The sequence below is a fragment of the Coenobita brevimanus genome, chromosome 28, assembly GCF_032717465.1.
Source record: "Coenobita brevimanus isolate Jiangsu-jjx chromosome 28, ASM3271746v2, whole genome shotgun sequence".
NCBI lineage: Eukaryota > Metazoa > Arthropoda > Malacostraca > Decapoda > Coenobitidae > Coenobita > Coenobita brevimanus.
The window spans coordinates 15,309,173-15,329,539 of record NC_136981.1 but is presented as its reverse complement, the minus strand read 5'-3'; the positions used below and the strand labels follow the sequence as shown (position 1 = coordinate 15,329,539).

The following is a 20,367-nucleotide window of genomic DNA, read 5'->3' as shown; positions in this document are numbered from 1 at the left end:
TCCACCTTGTGTACGGTGGTGAGCATGTGCACGACCCTCTTGTCATGCCACCGTATTGCCAGCATCTTCTCAGACTTGCTTAGGTGCACGTCTCCTTGCTGCGAGTTCCCTGCCTCAGGGAATTTGGGGAAGTTAGCACGATTGCTCTTCACAGTGCCGCAGGAGCCGATGCCGTGCTCTGAAAGGTATTTAGCAAGTTTCGGTGCTGTATAGTAGTTGTCAGTATACAGCACATGATTCCCACCAAAATACCTTTCAAGCAGCACTTTCACTACACAGCCTGAAAAGCCAAGGGGATATGTTCTGTCCAGATCGACAGTGCTGGCTGAATAGATGATGAAGTCAAGGATGTACCCCGTCTTACAGTCGCACAGTACAAAGAACTTGATTCCAAAGTGATAGCATTTGTTTGGAATGTACTGTACAAACCTAAGACGTCCTCTGAACAAAACCAAGGATTCGTCTATGACAACCTTCTGAAATGGGTGGAAGAATGACATAAACTTATCCTTCATTCTGCTCAGAATCTCCCGGATCTTCCAGAGTGGGTCAGTCTGGGAAGGTACATCGTTGTTGGCGAAGTGCAGGTTTCCCATGATGTTCCGGAAGTGATCTCTGCCCATGTACTTATTGAAGGTGGGTGAGGGTAGTAAGGGGTCCATGGACCAGTATTCTTCCAACTCATGCTTCTTTGAATGTGGCATGAGAAGCATGAGGGTAAAGAACACATACAGCTCCTGCACTCCCAGCACTTTCCACTGTTGCATTTTTGATGCATCTGCACCACTTGCAGCACATTGTGATTCGTACCTGTTTGTCTCATCACATATGTGCTGCATGACTTCGTCATCGAGGATGGCCAAAAGGAAGTCCACACACTCAGCATCCTTATCAAGAGTGAAGGCAGGCTGTATCCCTGAGGAACTCTCGTCGAAATGAAGATGTTCAGGGACGAAATTGGAACCTCCGGTCCACACGAAGGCGTTCAGGATTCCCTGTCGTGGCGATGTAGGGTGGGTGAGGGTGGAGGGTGGCTGTGAGGCAGATTGAGCTGTTTCAAGGTCACTCTCATTGACCCTAGGTTGCCGTGTAGCACTAACAGCCCTTACTCTACTTACTACTCTACTCTTACGTGTCAGGGATTTACCTCTTCCCCTACGGCCTGCCTTCACTGTAGGTGCTGGTGGAGACTCCGACTATGAAGACTCAGGAGAAAATTCCGATGAAGATGAGGAAGAAATTAGTGAAGTGGGGCTGGGGGAGCGGGGAGGTGATTCACCTCGGGACTCATGGTGGGCTGGGTCATGCGGGGCCATTGTTCCGGGGCTAACCCACCGCCTTTTCACTCCCTTCCCAAATTCCTTCCCTTGCTGCACTAAGGACTCCTTTCCCTTGGAGCTAGGGATAACTTGGGACACTGAAGCACTCGTACTAGGAGGTTCTGTCACGATTTCCTCCCCAGGCTCATCACACAATTCACCCGAAGAATCAAAGTCACTATCCATCATTATCATTGATAATTCTGCCAGTTCACGTTCACTGCTGAGTCACTTAGTCCTTTACTGCTTCCCACACGAGTTTTTCTAGGGGTAGAGGTCACAGGGCCCTTTGCAATGGGCACAGAAGCAGCGGAAATGGCAGAGCGTGAGTGCGACATAGTTTCACCTCAGAGGATGACAAGGAACTGAATGACGCAGCGTATATGGGCAGGCAAGGGTTGACAATGTCAATAGGGTGATTGCTGCTAATTTACATACTATGAAATGATTTGTAGGAAATCTCGACAATACATAAAAAAATAGGTAGTTCCAGGTGAATGTAAATATCACACAGGCTTCTCCCATCCTTTCTCATATATTTTTTTATTACGAGAATAGATTATACGGCATATTTCAAGGGGAAATTACCGGGGGAAATTAGTGAACGAGTGCACATGAGGTGTTGTCAGGCGATAATTAGCCAATTCCAGGTGTATGGCACCATCACTTACCTTATTTCTTTTTTGTATATATTATTTTGTAAAAGAATAGGGCATAGGGCTTATTTCAATGGATGAAATCAGTGGAAAATTCCGGGAAAGATTTGCTTAGCGTAGCATGGCTGGGCAGACGAGAGGAGAGGGTAATGGAGGGGAGGTAGGGAGGGGAGTCAAGAACGGGGAAAAATGGCTAAACTGTCAACAATGGATGGGAGTACAGATGACATTAGGAGTTCTGACTATTGTTGGACATTGGCAGTACTGATAGATGATACAAGCCACCACTTGTAAGCCCAGGAGAATTCAAAATAACACAGAATCACAAAATTGACACCCCGTGGTATGATCCATTGCGCCCAAGCATCACGAACGTGACGCCCTGTTGTTAAGGGGTTAATGGAACAGAAGAGATCCTCGATAAATCAGGATGGACAGATGCCATGAAGTTTTTGTACCATTCAACACGTGTGTTTAGATTTTTTGAAGAAAAAGGGCATTTTCCTTTGATTAACTTTCACAAAATTCAAAATACTAATAATGCAAGGTGGAGTTCAAGAGCAGTTCACGCTATCCATGCATTCATTTTTATACCTACAACAAGGAAGACTTTGGAGAAGATATGCAGATTCATTTCGTACAAATGGGCAGAGTACTGGTTTACTAATCAGGTATACAATGAAAATGACTTCAAGAGCTTGTCAGAAATATTGAAACCTTACAAAAAAGCACTAAACTCACTGCAGAATCACTGGAAGCAGGAGCCATCCTTACTCCAGATACCAAGAAGTAATCAGTGTGCAGAACGTGCAATCGAAGTGATTCAGGAACTTTATGCAGCCTGCAAAAACTAAGCCAAACTGCAACTTAGATTTATTCTTGGTAATAAACAGTGATTTTAAATATTAATGCATTGGTATTAGCTCATTTTTAAACATTCTTATACATGTAAATATACACTTGCAATATTTTATTTCGAGGTGACTTTTTTTTTTTTTTTTACTGAGAGGAATAAGGGCTTTCTTCTTTGTTTTTTAGTAAAAGCTCATCGTCTTGAGGTACAGGAACATGATGTTGTAAAAAAGTTATTACTCTATTTTATATATATATATATATATATATATATATATATATATATATATATATATATATATATATATATATATATATATATATATATATATATATATATATATATATATATATATATATATATATATATATATATATATATATATTCGTTTCGTTTCGTTTTTAAAGGCTCCAACATGCTTGCATGCATTGGCCTTGGTCACCTAATGACGGCTCTCCATGCTGCACGATCCCTTGCAGCCTCCCTGTTCAGTCTCTTAACCCTAAGGTCACACTTAATGACCTCGTCCCATGTCTTTCTCGGTCTGCCCCTCATAACCCCACCCCCAGTATTAACACTTCTCACTTTCCTCACCTAATTATCATCCCCCATCCTCTCCACATATCCAAACCATCTCAATCTACTTCTCCTCATCACAACACCAATACACTCCAGTCCCATCCTACCTCTCAACTCTTCCATCGTAAACCCAGTCCCTCCAGACCTTGCACGCAGGGACGCACTACACATCTACCTAATCATTGTCATTTCTGTACGTCTGAGCCGGCGAGTATCCTCCTCCTTTACTGCCCAGGTCTCACTACCATACAGCATTACACTCCTAACACATGCTGCATACAAAAACCCCTTAGCACGTAGGGAGAGTCCTCTCAATGTCAGGAGAGGCAACAACTCCCTGAACTTCTTGCAACCACTTCTCACCCTAGCCACAGAGCTAGCTCCAGCCCCACCTCCAGCACACAACATGTCTCCCAAATAACAAAACTCTTCCACACACTCAAGAGATTCACCAGCAAGTTTAATCCTTTCATGCCTGACAATCTGCACCTGCCCTCCCCAACACGCCGTACACATAAAATCAGCATGATCTCACAATCTACCTCTGATACCACTACATCTCCTGTGCACCCGTTTATCACAAACACCGCACAAGATGGAATTACTTCCCACTCCCTTGTGGCAAACTGCACATGGCCACTCTCCCTCATCTTTGACAGTACCGCCACCAACCCCAGATATCATCACTTTTGTTTTATCTGGATTTACCCTTAAGCCCTTGTGCCCCATACCATCTCTCCATTTCCTAAACCTTTCCTCTGCCTCCCTTTCGTTCTCTGCAATCAACACCAAATCATCAGCATACATTATCTCCCACGGGAGTCCGTTTTTAAAGTCACGTGAAAGGGCTTCAAGTACCATGATAAACAACATGAGACTCAAAACTGACCCCTGATGCACACCAACATTCACGGAAAACTCATCACTCAAATCTCCATTCACTCTTACCTGGGTGCGAGCACCCACATACATAGCCATAACCACCCTAACCAGCCGCTCCTCCAAGCCAAGCTTTCTCATTGCCCACTTCACCACCTCTTAGGAACTCTGTCAATGGCCTTTTCCAAATCAGCAAAAATAAAATACAGATCCCTTTTCTTCCCAATATATTTTTTCCTGAACCTCTCGAACATTGAATATGGCATCAGTGGTCCCCCTACCTGGCATGAACCCAAACTGCATCTCATCAGTATTTACTCTTTATCTAATCATACCTTCTAAAACTCTCTCCATTACCTTCATTATCTGATCTAAAAGCTTTATACCTCTATAATTTCCTCTTTCCAGGGCATCACCCTTCCCTTTATACACATTTACAATTACACTCTTCAACCAATCATCTGGGACAACACACTCATAAATAATCATATTTATCAGGTCAGTGACTAACCTCACCCCTATATCTCCTGAGGCCTTCAACATTTCGGCAGTCAACCCAGACATACCTGCTGCCTTCCTCACCTTCATCCTGCCTATTGCCTCACTCACAGTAGCAGCATCAATCAAAGGCCAAGGGACAAACACCTGATCTCCTGGCTCCAAACCTTCACTGTCCCAGTCAAACTCCTCATTCAACAACCGGCTATAATGCTCTCTCCATGCATCTTTAATATTCTCACTGTTCACCACTACCCTTCCTTCGTCATTCTTCACACACTGCTCACTATAATATCCCTATTATCCCTCTTCATCTGATTTGCCACCTTAAATATCATATTTTTCCTTTCCCCATGATTTAGGTTATTAAGTAAAAGTCTCTGTGACTCAGACTTCGCCCTGTATACCTCTCTTCTAACCCTATGCTTGGCAGCCAAGTATTCCTCCTTGCTACCACCCTTCTTCCCTTCCCGAAAAAGCCTTCATTTCTCCTTAACTGCACCTTCTACACCCTCATCCCACCACCAAGTTACTTTATGTCTTGGTGGTCTTCTTGTCCAACCGCATGTTACATCAGTAACTCTCAAGAGATTGTTCTTGAAGGCTCTGTACTGTTCATGAATGCCTCTGTCTACAGCTCCCTGTTCAGCCACCACTCTCCTCATCTAGCTATAGAAGGCATCCCTTACTACTTGGTTTTTCAGCATCCATATTTTCCTTCTAGGTACATAAGTCCTCTTTTTCATCACTCATTCTTTAAGCACCTTATCACAAATCAATAGTTTGTGCTGCTGCACACATTCCTCACTTCTTGTAACTTTAACATTGCTCACTAACCTCCTGTCAGCCCTCATAACCCGAAAATAATCTATCTGACTGCTATTTCCCCCAGACTCATACGTAATTAACCTACTCTCTCTTTTCCTAAAATATGTATTGCACACAATCATGTCCGTTGCCTCCCCAAACTCGAGTATCCTGTCCCCTACTGCATTCCTTATGCCATACGCACATCCCCTATGTACCCCTTCATAACTTTGTGCTGCTTCACCTACATGACCATTTAAGTTCCCTCCCAAAACCACTATCTCATCATCCGCATACCGCCTACTGCACTTATTAACCGGCCCCATCCCGACATTTTCTGGGCAGTAGTACGCCCCAGTCCCGAAATTTTTGGACCTTTTTTTTTTTTTGGCTCAAACATCCGCTTTTGGTGAGAAACATCGAAAATTCATAGAGAAATCGCTCACCTGAGGTTTAAAATACTCGATACAGGTACGAGTACCTCCTTACCTGACTGGGTTTTCTAACAGGCTGGCACCAAAGAAAACGAGTTCTATGGGAGGGTAACTATTTTATCCACTCATAAACAGTATTTATTTATTTACTTGGTACGAATTTATATGTAGTACAACAGTATATTGGTTTTCAAACAGTAATATAGGCATTATAAGCATTGTTTCACTCACTAACTCATCACCATTCATGACCTTTTTTTCCCACATTACCTGATCATCATTTCTGACTGTTTCTTCCTCTAATGCTATGTAAACTTTGTCCTCCAGATTGTCATCGATTGGGGAATCACTCTGGCCCTGAATGTCTTTATTGGCCAGGTCACTGGTAACAGGCGAATTGCCGAGACAATGGCGTGCAAAGGGGGGGGGGAGAGGTTATGCGGTGTAAGGCATTGTCCCTGCTTGGCATCTTGTAGAGGAATAGAGGAAGGTGTCCCGTGTATACATGCCAAAAATCACTTGCAAAATCACTTGCGAAATTGAAAATTGTGCAAATTAGGGACCTTGCAATGTTGCCGCGTTAATTTACGTCTCCGGGATATGAGTGCACATCATGTGAGGACGTGAATTCACGTCTCCGGGATGCGGTGGGTTAAATCTTCCCAAAATCTATCTTTCTCTGCTTCATCCAATCCTGCCTGTGGAGCATATGCCGATATAACTTCAACTATCTTTCTACCGAATAGAATTTTCACTACCAATATCCTATCTCTTACTCTCATATCATTCATAACATATTCCACCCATTTCTCTGCAGCAGTCACATGAACACCCCCATATCCGTCTGTCCCCTCCTGCCAAAACAACTTATAGTAACAGTCCTTCCGAACAATCTTTCTGGCTGATCCACCCCTGTACCGGACTTCCTGCAAACACACCACATCCACCCACCTCCTACTGAATGCCTCAACGACGTCCCTCACTCTTCCCCTCAAACTTCCCACATTCCATGAACCCACCCTCATCCCCCTGGGTGATTTACTGTCCTCAGGCTTGCTTTGAAACTTATTCTTGTGTTTTGTCATAGTCAGTATTAATAAAGGGGGAGAGACATACCACAGGCCCCACTCACTGCACAGTCCCAGGTCCAGGCAATGGATCTGGGACCCCTAGCCCACCAGCTAACCAGTGGCTGTGGTACTGGCCTCGGGGCACCCTGCCAGGACAGTTACAGGGACACCCTCCAAGTGAGCCTTGACACTGCAACTATCCTGCCATTATACACCCACTGATAGGGCAGCCTTCTGGGGTGCTACTCCCAGGTTCGGGCCCCTCTCTATTGGGTGGAAGGAGCAGCCTGGGAACTGCAATGCCCTGTATCCTCTAGCACAGGCTCGAGCCCCATCTCGCCCTGGACCCATGATCTATGCTGGTGGAACCCCAGTCACGCCTCCCCCCAGAAGTCCACCACTAGGTAGCGGGGGCAAAGTTTTCTGGCCACATGCCCTTGGTGGCGCCAACCCCTGTTCCATAGTGGGATGTGTTGTGTGAAATGTAAAGTGCATGTGGTCTAGTGCATAAGATAGAGGAAATGTTTGGGAGAGTATGCTGGTCTACTCTCCATGCTACTGTCACACTGAAAAGGTCAGCAAAAGGGGATGATTAGATAGGTATATACGAGGTGTGTTCAAAAAGTATCCGTCCTTTGTTCATAAAAAATACTCGTATCCAGATACAACAAACTTACACTAATCTCCTTTAAAGTAGTCCCTTTGGGCTGCCATACACTTCTCCCAACGGTTCTGCCACTGTCGGAAGCAGCACTGGAACTCCTCTTTTGGGATGGCATACAGCTGGTCCGTCGCATTCCGCATGATGTCTTCTCTGGACTGAAATATGGTCCCTTTGAGGGGCATTTTCAGCTTGGGGAAAAGCCAGAAGTCACACGGAGCCATGTCGGGAGAGTAGGGAGCCTGACGAAGCACAGATGTGTTGTGTTTGGCCAGGAAACTCTGTATCAAATGTGAAGAATGGGCGGGCGCGTTATCATGATGGAGCTGCCAATTGCCCGCTGCCCACATGTCCGGCCGTTTGCGTCGTACAGCGTCACGAAGGTGACGCAGAACCTCTTGGTAATACTCCATGGTGATGCTTGTGCCGTGTGGTGCGTATTCGTGATGAACCACGCCACTGGAGTTGAAGAAGACGGTCAGCATGACTTTAAAAATTGTTGCGGACCTGCCTTGCTTTTATTGGCCTCGAGGATGTTGGATGCTTCCATTGTGATGACTGCAACTTGGTTTCTGGGTCGTACCCATAAACCCAGGACTCATCGCCAGTGATCACTTTGTTGAGGAAGTTGGGATTGCTGTTTACAGTCTCCAGTATGTCCTGTGTGATCTCCAAACAGAGTTGCTTCTGCTCAATCGTTAGCAGCCTTGGTACGAACTTCGCTGAGAATCTCCTGAAGCCCAAATCCTCCTACATAATGGAATGAACCGATCCAATGCTGACGCCCACCTCGTATGCATGTTCTCCGATCGTGATTCTACGATCCTGCATCACCAGGGTCCTCAATTGGTCAATGACGATCTCATTTCGGGATGTTGAGGGCCTACCAGAACGTGCTTCACTCTCCACTGATGTGCGGCCATCTTTGAAGCAGTTGTACCACTCCTTTATCTGTGTGTTGCCCATTACTTCGTCCCCAAAGACCTGTTGAATCTTGCGGATCGTTTCCACTTCGGAATCGCCAAGCTTTACACAAAATTTGATGCAGTAGCATTGTTCAAGTTTTTCCGTCATTTTGTCAAAAAAGAAAATCCGAAGGCGCTCACTTACACTTCCTCACTCATCGGCGGTCTGCTGTCGAATGATAGCTTCCGCTGCTGGGAAAAAATTCACGCATGCGCATTAGGATCACCTACATACGTGCACCAAACCACGCCTCCCTAGCTTCATTTGTTTACGCACGAAAAATTAAGGTTGCATACTTTTTGAACACACCTCGTATGTATATCTATATCTACATATATATATATAGATATATATATATATATATATATATATATATATATATATATATATATATGTTATGCTACGTGTTTTTAGGTAGCTTTCCGCACTAGAAACGTCTAAGATGCGGTTAGGTCCTTTCTAGACCGGAACTTAAATATCAAGAGAGAGGCAGGGCACAGAAACTCAGAGCAACAACCTAACATGTATATTGACAGATTCTGAGTTTAGGAACAGGCAGACGTCACAAAACGGTAATCTAGGCAATTATAGGACATGTACTGAGATCATGGGTGGCAGTATCGTGCAGGATACTGTTTGGACAATAGTTCTGGGTCAAAGTGAACAGCACACTGTACAGCACTCGTGATGTTGGGCAGGGGGAATTAATCACTGACACACTAGGGGAAATTCACACTGACACTAGGGTGCGTCACTCGGTCTTAGGCCCCTGCTACACTGAGGAGCTTTATTACCGGGGCTGAGATGTGGATCTTGCACATTGACTGAGGTTACTATATTCACTACTCGGCTTTTTCTCATGTCTCCGTTTTCACTGGGGGTCTACCCTCAAGTCACTACATCACTGGCAGATCTTTTACTTAATTTCCCTTTTCACTGCCCTGTCTATAAGTCACTGTTTCACTGTCACTGCACTTGCACTGTTACGCACTGTCGGATCTGGGTTAGGGGGGTTAAGGATGGAGGGCAGTGGGGAAGCTCACAGCCTGATTCCTGATGTGGGCTGAGCCTCACCAGGGGCCTCTGTGTCCCACGGCCACGGGACACTCGTAAGGGTGTCCTCTCTCATCCGGGGCTGTGTGCAGCGAAGGGCCCTGCACTGTAGGGGCTGGGAACTGGAGTGCAGCCCTCAAGACTGGGGCTGAAGAGGTTCCTGAAATGCTCACTCAGGTGCCTGAGGGAGGACAAGTGTTTCCTGCATCTGGGTGGGGAGAAATCCCACCCGGGGGTCCTCGGGGCAGCCACGGGGTCCTGTTGGCTGCAGTCTCCTGTAGTCAGGGATGCCATCAGGAGCTGGCTGCAGTGTCAGCCTCTGTTGGAGTCCATCAGGTAGGGCCCCTCTGGAGCCAGCTTTACTGAGAAGAGCCCTGGGGATAGTACAGGGCCTCTCCAGTAGTCCTTGGGGCTGGACCTTCCTCCTGAAGGTTGCCTCGTTAGCAGTGGACAGCAGGGTAGTCTGTACCTCAGCCAGTCGGCAGGTCTGATGGCAGATCACCCTCTCGTAGTGGAGTCATAGGGGGCGAGGGGCTTCGGTGTCCCTCCCCAGCGCAGCTACCGGCCATTGCTGGGTTCCCGAGGGCAACGAAGTGAAGGCGACTACCAGCCATCCCTTAATCATCAGTGTGGTTGCTGGCTGTTGCCGGGGCCCGACTCCCTGATGGAGGCACACACGAAGTGCGGCTACTGGCTGTCGCCAAGGCTCTGTATAGAGGACGACGTGCCAATGAGGAGTGGTTGCAGGCCGTCTCCTGCCAAAGGGCGCGGCTACCGGCCGTCGCCTGTGTCGTGTCCTCTGAGGCAACTACAGGAGGAGAGGGGACGTACCCTTCTCTCCCCAACGCGGCTACTGGCTATCGGTTGTTCCTGTAGGGGGGAATAGCAGCATCTGATGGGGGAGTGGCTATTGGCCATCTCCTGACATGTGGCTCGGCTACAGGCCGTGGCCTTTTAGGGGCGCAGCTACTGGCCATCGCCTGAGCCCGGCTACAGGCCGTGGCTGTTAATGGGGAGTGGCTACCGGCCATCTCCTGAAGGGCATCTGAGCGGATACCAGCCATCTCCTGAAGGGCTGAGCAGCTACTGGCCATCTCACAAAGGGCGCAGCTGCTGGCCATTGCTGGGATGCTGCTTGGAGCTGAGGAAATAGCTACACCCTGATCCTGTCGAGGGTCAGATCACCCACAAGGTAGTCTCCATTTCCTGCTATGGTGGCAGCAGGCGATTTCCGGGTCATAGGGGCATGCGGCCTGGGCAGATTTACGTCTCTGTCACCCAGAGTTGGGCCATGCTCTGTCCGCCCCTCCATAGGCTTCTCGTGGGGGTGTTGTGGTGCCCTTGGTGACTATTCCCGGCATTTTAATATATATAGATATATAGACATATATATATATATATATATATATGTATATATTTATATATATATATGTATATGTATATACATATATAGATAGATGAATAGATATAGATATGGATATATATATATATATATATATATATATATATATATATATATATATATGGGGGGCAAATTCCGACTGTCACCTCCAGGTCATCTGACATAGGTGCCCCCTGGGTAACGCTAACGACAGCGGTGGACTGTGACAGGCCTAGCTAGCCGACAGTTACAACAAATATGCTCTTGAAACTCATGGATCAGCCTCGAATCTGGACGGACCGATCAATGTCGACCTCGGAAAACGTTTAAGGGACATGAACCGAATACTCAAACAAAAATTAGAATTGCCACACTTAATGTATGTACTTACACAGACAAAGAAGAAGAACTAATCGAACTAATGAAAGAACGAAAAATAGACCTGATAGGTTTAGCAGAGACAAGACATCATGGAAAAGAAAAGGGAAAAGATCTGGGAGGAGGATTTGTATTAATGTATAGTGGTGTGGAAGAAGGAAGAAGGAATCATGGCGTAGCTATGATAGTAGGACCAGCTCTATCACATGTACAAGAAGTCAAACTTGTAAATGAAAGGTTAATGTACTGTACCTTGAATATAAAAAATATGAAACATATCATATACCAGGTCTATGCCCCACAACAAGGACACTCCGAAGATGAAAAACGGGAATATATGGAACTTCTTGAAGATAACTGTGACCTCAGACCAAATCATACAACAATACTTATGGGAGACTTCAACGCCCGAGTGGGAAAAGAGAGAGAAGGAATAGAAAATATTATCGGTCCATTTGGTGAAGAAACCAGGAATACTGAAGGCGAAAATCTGATCGACTTGTGTGTTAGAAATAATCTCAAAATCATGAATGGCTACTTTGAACACAAAGAAGAGCATCAATTCACACGATATAGGTGGAATACGGTAACTGGACAATTTGACCAAAAATCCATCATAGACTACTTTATAACATCAGATAAACGGATATTTCGCAATGTTAAAGTTCTTCCTGGAGACTCTTTAAATTCTGACCATAGATTACTTGTCGGGGACCTAACTATAAACAGGAGTAAAGTGAAACAAAAACAGAAGAGAAAGATGATAAATGTTGAACCACTTAGAAATGAAGTGACAAGGGAAACTTATATGAACAAAATTGATGAACAACTTGAAAATAGGGATGATGAGATCCAAACTTGGGTCGAATTAGAAAACATTATAAGAAGAATTGCAGAAGAAGAGTTAGAGTAAAAATGGTAGGAGGAAGCAGAAAACGACATACACCGTGGTGGACGGAAGAGAAGTTAAGTTGGCAGTGAAGAATAAAGTGAAGAAATTGAGGAAGTGGCTGAAACATAAAAGCCCAGAGACAAGACTTGAGTATATAGAGGCAAGAAATGAAGCTGAGAACATAAAGAGACAAGCAAAAGAAATGTTTGAAAGACTTAGGAGAAGCTTTAGAGGAAGATGTCAGAGGAATTAAAAGAAAATATTTGGACTGGCAAAATCATACCGTAAAGACAAAACAATGATCTACAACTTGAAAGATGACGATGGTAATATAATCACAGACGAGGACAAAATCAATGAACGATGGCAAAACTACTTTAAAAGACTACTAAACAGAGAGACAGTAGATCTTGAGGAGTACAGAGATGGATTGGGTGCAGAGTATGAAGCACAGGACGAAATTGATGACTTAATAACAATGAGAGAACTCGAGGACTCTTTGATAAAGATGAAAGAACGATAAATCACCAGGCAGCGATGGAATACCTATTGAATTGATCAAGAATGGAAGTAATCGACTAAAAGAAACAGTGTTAAGAGTGGTCAATGAAGCATGGGTAAATGGAAAAATTCCACCGGATTGGGGCAAAACCATCATAGTGCCCATATTTAAAGGAAAGGGTGATTCGGGACTGTGTAATAATTACAGAGGCATATCGCTTATAAACCACATAGCTAAACTCTACGAAAGAATTATAGAGAAAAGAGCAAGATCTATAATTGAAGACAGACTAGGAGAAGAGCAGTTTGGGTACAGGAAGGACAGAAGCACGTCGGACCCGGTATTTGTACTCAGAATGGTGATGGAAAAATGCTGGGAGTATAACAAGGACCTATATGTTGCCTTTATTGACCTGTCAAAGGCTTTGACTCAATTCCTAGGAAAAAGCTTTGGAGGTGTCTTGTAGAGGAATATGGAATCACTGGGAGATTTGAAGAGGGCCATTAAGAGTACATATGACCCTCATCAATGTAAGGTCGAACGGGGTATGAAAAAGATACTTGGTTTGAAGTGGAAACTGGGGTGAAACAAGGAAGTGTACTATCCCCATTACTGTTTATTGCTTATATGGACATGATAATTAAAAGATTCAAGGAAAGGTTTGGAAATGAAGAGCAAGGGGATATATTGGCCTACGCAGACGACATCGCATGTTGGAGTAATAGCCGGCCACAACTAACAAGAGCTTTGGAGTGCTGGAGGGAATGTTTTGAAGAAGCAGGAGTAACAATAAACATAAACAAAACAGAAATACTCACTGTGAAAAAGCAAAATGATGACGCGGATGATATAGTAGTTAAAGATCAGGTCAAAGAAGTAGAACTTGTAAAATATCTGGGGTGTATTTTCACGAAGGAGGGGAGATAAGAATAAGAGAGAGATCACCGAAAGGATAACTAAATATAGCAGATGTGTATGCTCTCTATATCCAATACTCAAAGACAGATATGTACCACTGGAGGCAAAGAGAACTATATATTCCAGTCTATTTTAACACCTATACTCACATACGCATCTGAGAGCTGGACTCTGACAACCCGAGACTGGAGCAGAGTTCAAGCAGCAGAAATGAGACCACTGAGAGCAATAATAGTGGACAAAACAAGGAGAGACAGAATCAGGAATGAAACAATAAGAGAAATGGTTGGAGTAACATCGGTGAGAAAAGTAATCGAAAATTCACAACTGAGATGGCTAGGACATGTTGAGAGGATGGACGAGTCAAGAATAGTGAAGGAGAGATGGAATTGGAGTCCTGATGGCAGAAGATCAGTCGGAAGACCTCGGAAAAGATGGAGAGATGGTGTGGAGGAACTGTTGGACAGACGAGGTATGGATAACATCGAAGCATTGAGAAATCAAGAGGCCTTTGAGAGAACCAACTGGAGACGGCTGATCCACCTGACAGGCTAAATGCCTACCTGGGAGCCGAATGAATGAATGAATGAATGAATATATATATATATATATATATATATCCATATATATCTATATATGTATATATATATATATATATATATATATATATATATATATATATATATATATATATATATATATATATATATATATATATATATATATATATATATATATATATATATATATATATGTGTGTACATTGTCAGATGCCTCAATCCCGTAAAGAGTGGTCACAAACAAATCGCCTCCATGTCCCCCTGTCCAACGCCATTTCACTGCCGTTCTAACAGCTCACACCCCTCTTTGTCATATCCTGTACCTTTCCACTCCATCCCCTCATCTCATCCATGGCCTCTCCTTCCCTATCTACTCATGAACCTCTCTCGCATACACTCTCCGCGTTAGTCTCTCGCTATCTATCATCTCCACATGGCCAATCCATCTCATTGTATTTCTCCTAACACCTTCTATCACATCTACATCCACACCACAATGCTCTATCGCTTCGTCATTTGTCAGTCTGCCTCTCCATGAAACTCCACATGTTCCTCTCGGATAACTCATCTCCATTGCTCTCACTCTTGACTTGTGTCCTTCCAACAAGGTCCAAGCTTCACTTCCATACATTAGTGCTGGTATAACAATGCTGTCATGCAGCGATTTTTTTACTTCCGTGGTTAGTTCCCAGTTGCTTATCAATGCTTTCAAAGAACCAGCAACGTTTCTTCTTTGTTGTATCCTTTCATACACTTCATCCTCTAAACTTCCATCTTTACTCATCACACTACCAAAGCACTTAAACACACTCACATTTTCCATTTCCTCCTCATCCAGCCTCACTGTACCTTCAGTGACTTCATTTTTTTTTGACGACCATAACTTTACTCTTTCCTACAATCACCTGCAGATTCCGTTTCTTACCCATTCTCCCAAACTCATTTACCAAGCCTAGCAGTTCCCCTTCGTCTTCAGTTAACAATACAGTATCATCTGCAAAAAGCAGTACTGAGAGTTTCCTAACACAGCCCTCGAGAGTGTCGCTCCAACATCCACCGCTCTACTTCGTACCTCTTTTATAACCCCATCTATATGCAGATTGAACAACCATGGGAACATGTCACATTCCTATTTCAATCCAATATTGAATTAGAAGATTTCACTCAGTTCATTATCCACACGCATTGCAGCCTTAGCACACTCTTACATACCCTCAACGGCATTCAGCAACTTCCCATTTACTCCATATATTCTCAGAACTGTCCACAATCCTTGTCTATCCACCCTCTCATGTACTTTCTCCAAATCCATGAAGACCGCATATAGCTTCTTTCCCTTCTCTAAAGACCTAAGAATGCATATCTCTACACAACCTCTTCCCTTGCTAAAACCTCCCTGTTCTTCTCCAGTAAGTATCCCTCCATATACTTTTACTATTACGGTAAGAAGATGAATGCCCCTATGATTGCCACACACTTCTTTTACCTTTCTTCCCTAGTACAGGGGAATAATTATACCTGAATTCCAATCCTCCGGGACTCTACCTTCCTCCCAGGCCAATCTGCTTATCTTTCATATCCATTCTATTACTATCTCACCCCTATGGTTCAGGATTTCACCTCATACTCCATCAATTCCTGGGGCTTTCCCCATTTTAACTTTCTTCATTGCTTCCACTACTTCGATCCTGCTTTCTTCCTCTCTTCTCATCTCCCTCCTTCTCCCAGGCATTCCCCAGCCACTTATACTCTCATTACTTTCATTCTCTATGTACAACAATTCTTTAAAGTGTTCTCGCCACCTCGTCACCTTTTCTCCCTTCTCCATTAGCAGTCTACCATTTTTATCTTTCACCCACCAGTTTTCTTCTTTATCAACCTGTCTAACTCTGTTTCCTCTTTGCAGAACATTTTCTTACATTCGCTCCTCTTTACAAGCAAATCCCTTCCAAATTTCTCAACCACTCTCTTCCCACTTTCTCCTACTAATTTTTTCACTTCTCTCTTCCTCTCTGCGTATAACTCTCTCTTCTGTCTCTCAACTTCCTCCATGCCCCTGTTTCTCATCCACTCACTGTATGTGTTTTGTTTTGTTTTTTCTTTTGCGCCACAGCCTGTCTCACCTCTTCATTCTACCATCCTGTTCCTTGCACCCTCTCTCGTCTTCTCTTCACCTCACACACCACCTTACATGCTGTACAGATTTCTTCTGTGAATATTTTGTACACAGCTTCTACCTCTCCCATCTGCTCCAAATCATATTTACCCAGTCTCTCCTCCACTTCAATCTTATATTCTGCCTTTTTCCCTCCTTTTGCAACGTTTTTGCCCTCCTTGTATGGACTACTTCATGTCCTTCCCTTCTCCATCTCCTTCATTTTCATTTGAACCTTGACTTTCACTACCACCATGTGGTGGTCAGAAATTTCACTACTCCAACCTCTGTATGCCCTTGCATCCATTACACACCATCTCGTTATAACATCCACGCACATATAACCAATCATTGCCTTCTGTTCATCCAGATCAACACCCACTCTTGTCATCTCTCGCCACGTACATCTATGGATAATATTGTGTTTAAAGTGGGTTTTAGCTATCACCAACCCTCTCCCTGCACAAATGTCCACTGGAGTACTGCCATTCTCAACCACATCTGCAGGCACACCCCACTCTTCAACTACTCTATCCACGCTCATACCTACTTTTCTATTCATATCTCCAATCAAAAACACTCACTTCTTTCAAACTTTTCCATGCACGTTTCCACATTATTCAAGAACTCTTCTTTCACTCTTCTTGCACGATCTTGTGTTGGTGCATACACACACACAATCGCACACATTTGTAGCCAACTTTCAAGAGAGAGAGAGAGAGAGAGAGAGAGAGAGAGAGAGATACAGACATACCCCGGTTTAATGATAATTGGTTATGTAAAACCTCATCATTAGGTGGGGTATCATATATCAGAGTACTTTTAACGTGTAATGTGGAGCGTTTACCAGCCTTGGGTTTCCCCCCAAACCAAACCCAAAACCCAACAAATTAGCCCCAAAACAAGTTTAAATGGCATAACAGCTGTCAAGGAAGCTAAGCTAAGCCTAACACCTGTAAATAACTCACTAAAACCAACAAATAAAATCTGAAAACCATCAAAGATAAGTCTTGAAAAAATCAAGCTTAGTAAACTGTACCCCAAAATGATAATGTTCACCCCTGCAATGGCTAAAACACATTAATGTGAGTCTAAAAACAGTTTATAAATCAACTTAAACACACAATTTTAGTTTAAGATATCACCCAAAAAAATAATAATAATAATCAAAACCCATCGTTAAACCAGGATTTGGCCATCGTTTGGCGGGGTATAGTGTTATTTCTACCCCCATCATTAAGCTGGGGTATCGCATCTAGGGGTATTTTATATTGAGGTATTACTGTGTGTATATATCTATCTAACTATCTATCTGTCTATAAATCTTTAATTTCCAAACTACCCTCTTACGGTTTCTATCCTTCTATCTGTGCCTTCATCTCTAGCTTCCTTTCTGATCGTTCTATAGCCGCTGTTGTAGATGGCCATCGTTCTTCTTCTAGATCTATCAACAGTGGTGTTCCTCAGGGCTCTGTCCTATCACCAACTCTCTTCCTTTTATTCATCAGTAACCTTCTAAGCTGTACATCTAACCCTATCCACTCCTATGCTGATGACTCCACCCTTCATCTTTCCATTTGGTTCCCGCAACGTCCATCTCAGCAGTTACTTCAACAAACAAGGGATGAGGCTATGGCACACCTAATGTCTGACTTGGCTCGTATCTCTGACTGGGGTAAAAATAATCTCGTTGTTATTAATGCATCAAAGACTCAGTTTTTACACCTATCAATGCGACAAAATCTTCCACAGGTATACCCACTAATGTTTAATAATATTCAGCTTAATCCTGCATCATCCTTGAACATGCTTGGGGTTTCATTTACTCGGGACTTATCTTGGAAAGATCATATTACATCTCTTGTAAAATCTGTTTCCAAGAGTTTAGGTGTGCTAAGCCGACTCTGTTCCTTCTTTACCCCTGCACAATTGTTGACTCTATACAGGGGTTTTATCTGCCCCTGTGTGGAGTACAACTCTCGTGTGTGGGAAGGCTCCCCATATACAGCTCTTCTCAATAGGGTGGAGTCAAATGCTTTTCGTCTCATTAACTCTCCTCCTCTTACTGACTCCCTTCAATCTCTGTCTCTTCGTCGCACTGTTGCATCTTTATCTCTTTTCTATCGCTACTTCAATGGTCACTGCTCCTCTGAACTGTCTGCATGCATTCCTCCACCTCAACGACGGGCGGATAGCACCCGTCTGGCAGCAAACTCTCATCCCTTTTCTGTCCAACCCTCTAATGCAGGAGCTAACCGTTATTCCCAGTCCTTCATTTATGCAACAGGTCAACTCTGGAACTGTCTCCCTCTTTCTGTATTTCCTGCTTCCTATGATCTCCAGTCTTTCAAACACAGTGTGTCCAGGCATCCCGGAAAGATCGGATCTTGATTTTGGCTCTCTCTTGTATTTTGTTTTTCTCTTGGAAGGAACAATAGTTGCCGGCTAGCGGCCTTTGGTTCCTTCGTCCTCGCAAAAAAGAATATATATATACAGTATAAATATATATATATATATATATATATATATATATATATATATATATATATATATATATATATATATATATATATATATATATATATATATATATATAGGTAGATAGATAGATAGATAAATCATCATTCATTACTAATCCGTTACTGAGCAGGGGCCTTCCTTATCCTTTTCTGCGAATTCATTTGCTGAGCTATTCTTTGCCACCTTTTGCCTACAAATTTCTTTGTTTCATCTCTTCACCTCATGTCTGGCCATTCTTGCTTTGCTTAAAATCTCTTGGAGTCCAGTCATTCTCCAGCCCTTATTCTTGCTACACGACCTGACCATCTCCATTTCTTTTCTTTTTTTTTATATCTTCCATAATGTCCTTAACTTTAGTCTGCTTTCACACCCAAGTTGGTCTTTTCGTGACTCTTAATGATATTTCCAACAATGACCTTTCTAAGGCTCTTTGAGAACGAATCAGTTGATTTTTCCATCGATTTTGCCAGTTTCCTGTCCTCACAACCGTATGTCATAACTGGCATTACACATTCGTTATATGCTTTTCGTTAAGTACAGATTTGCAAGCCACTTTTTATGATGTCTCTATGTTTGCCAAAAGCTTTCCATCCAGTTGTAATGCGTCTTTTCATTTCGCTATCACGGTCGTTCGTTAGTTTTAGTATTTGCCCAGAGCAATTGTGTTCTTCGACATCTTCAAGGATTTTTTCGTGCTCAGTAGAGCACATAGCAATTGTAAATCCTTTGCAGGAATAAGGAGTAAAGTAGAACACTGCAAAATTGCTCAACAGGAGGGGGACAGCTGCAGTTAAGTTACCTAAAGACTCAGAAAACATAAGAGAGAAAAACTTCTGCCAGGGAGATACCAGGTCACCAAAATTATTTACAACATGCCCAGAAAGCATTTTCGGAAATTTAGACTGGGATAACAAAGGAGTAAACATAGTGGGAGAAATCTTAAACCATTTATGTTTCGCAGAAGACTTTGTCCTAATCTCAGAAACAACCGATACATCATAATGTTAAACACTTAACAGAGAAAATCTAAAAAAAAGGGCTAATGATGAACCTGGGTAAAACTGAAGTGACATTTGTTTCACTTACACCGAAAAGCGTCATCAAAATAAATGGAGAAACTCTTGAAGAAGTGGAGTATAGTAAAATGCGGAAAATACTGTAATTAATGAAAGCCCATGCAAGCAAAATAAAGAGAGACATTACAGCTGGATGGAAAGCTTCTGATAAACAAAAGCATCATGAAAAATTACTTGCTAGTATGTTTGAAACGAATATAACGAATTCAG

The 20,367-nt window shown here is 43.2% G+C and overlaps 1 protein-coding gene across 1 annotated transcript in view; it reads right to left on the bottom strand.

The window, feature by feature from the left end:
- LOC145394745 (glutamate receptor 1-like) overlaps positions 1 to 20,367 on the bottom strand; it is a 206,702-nt gene that overhangs the window by 30,000 nt on the left and 156,335 nt on the right. The window lies entirely within an intron of this gene.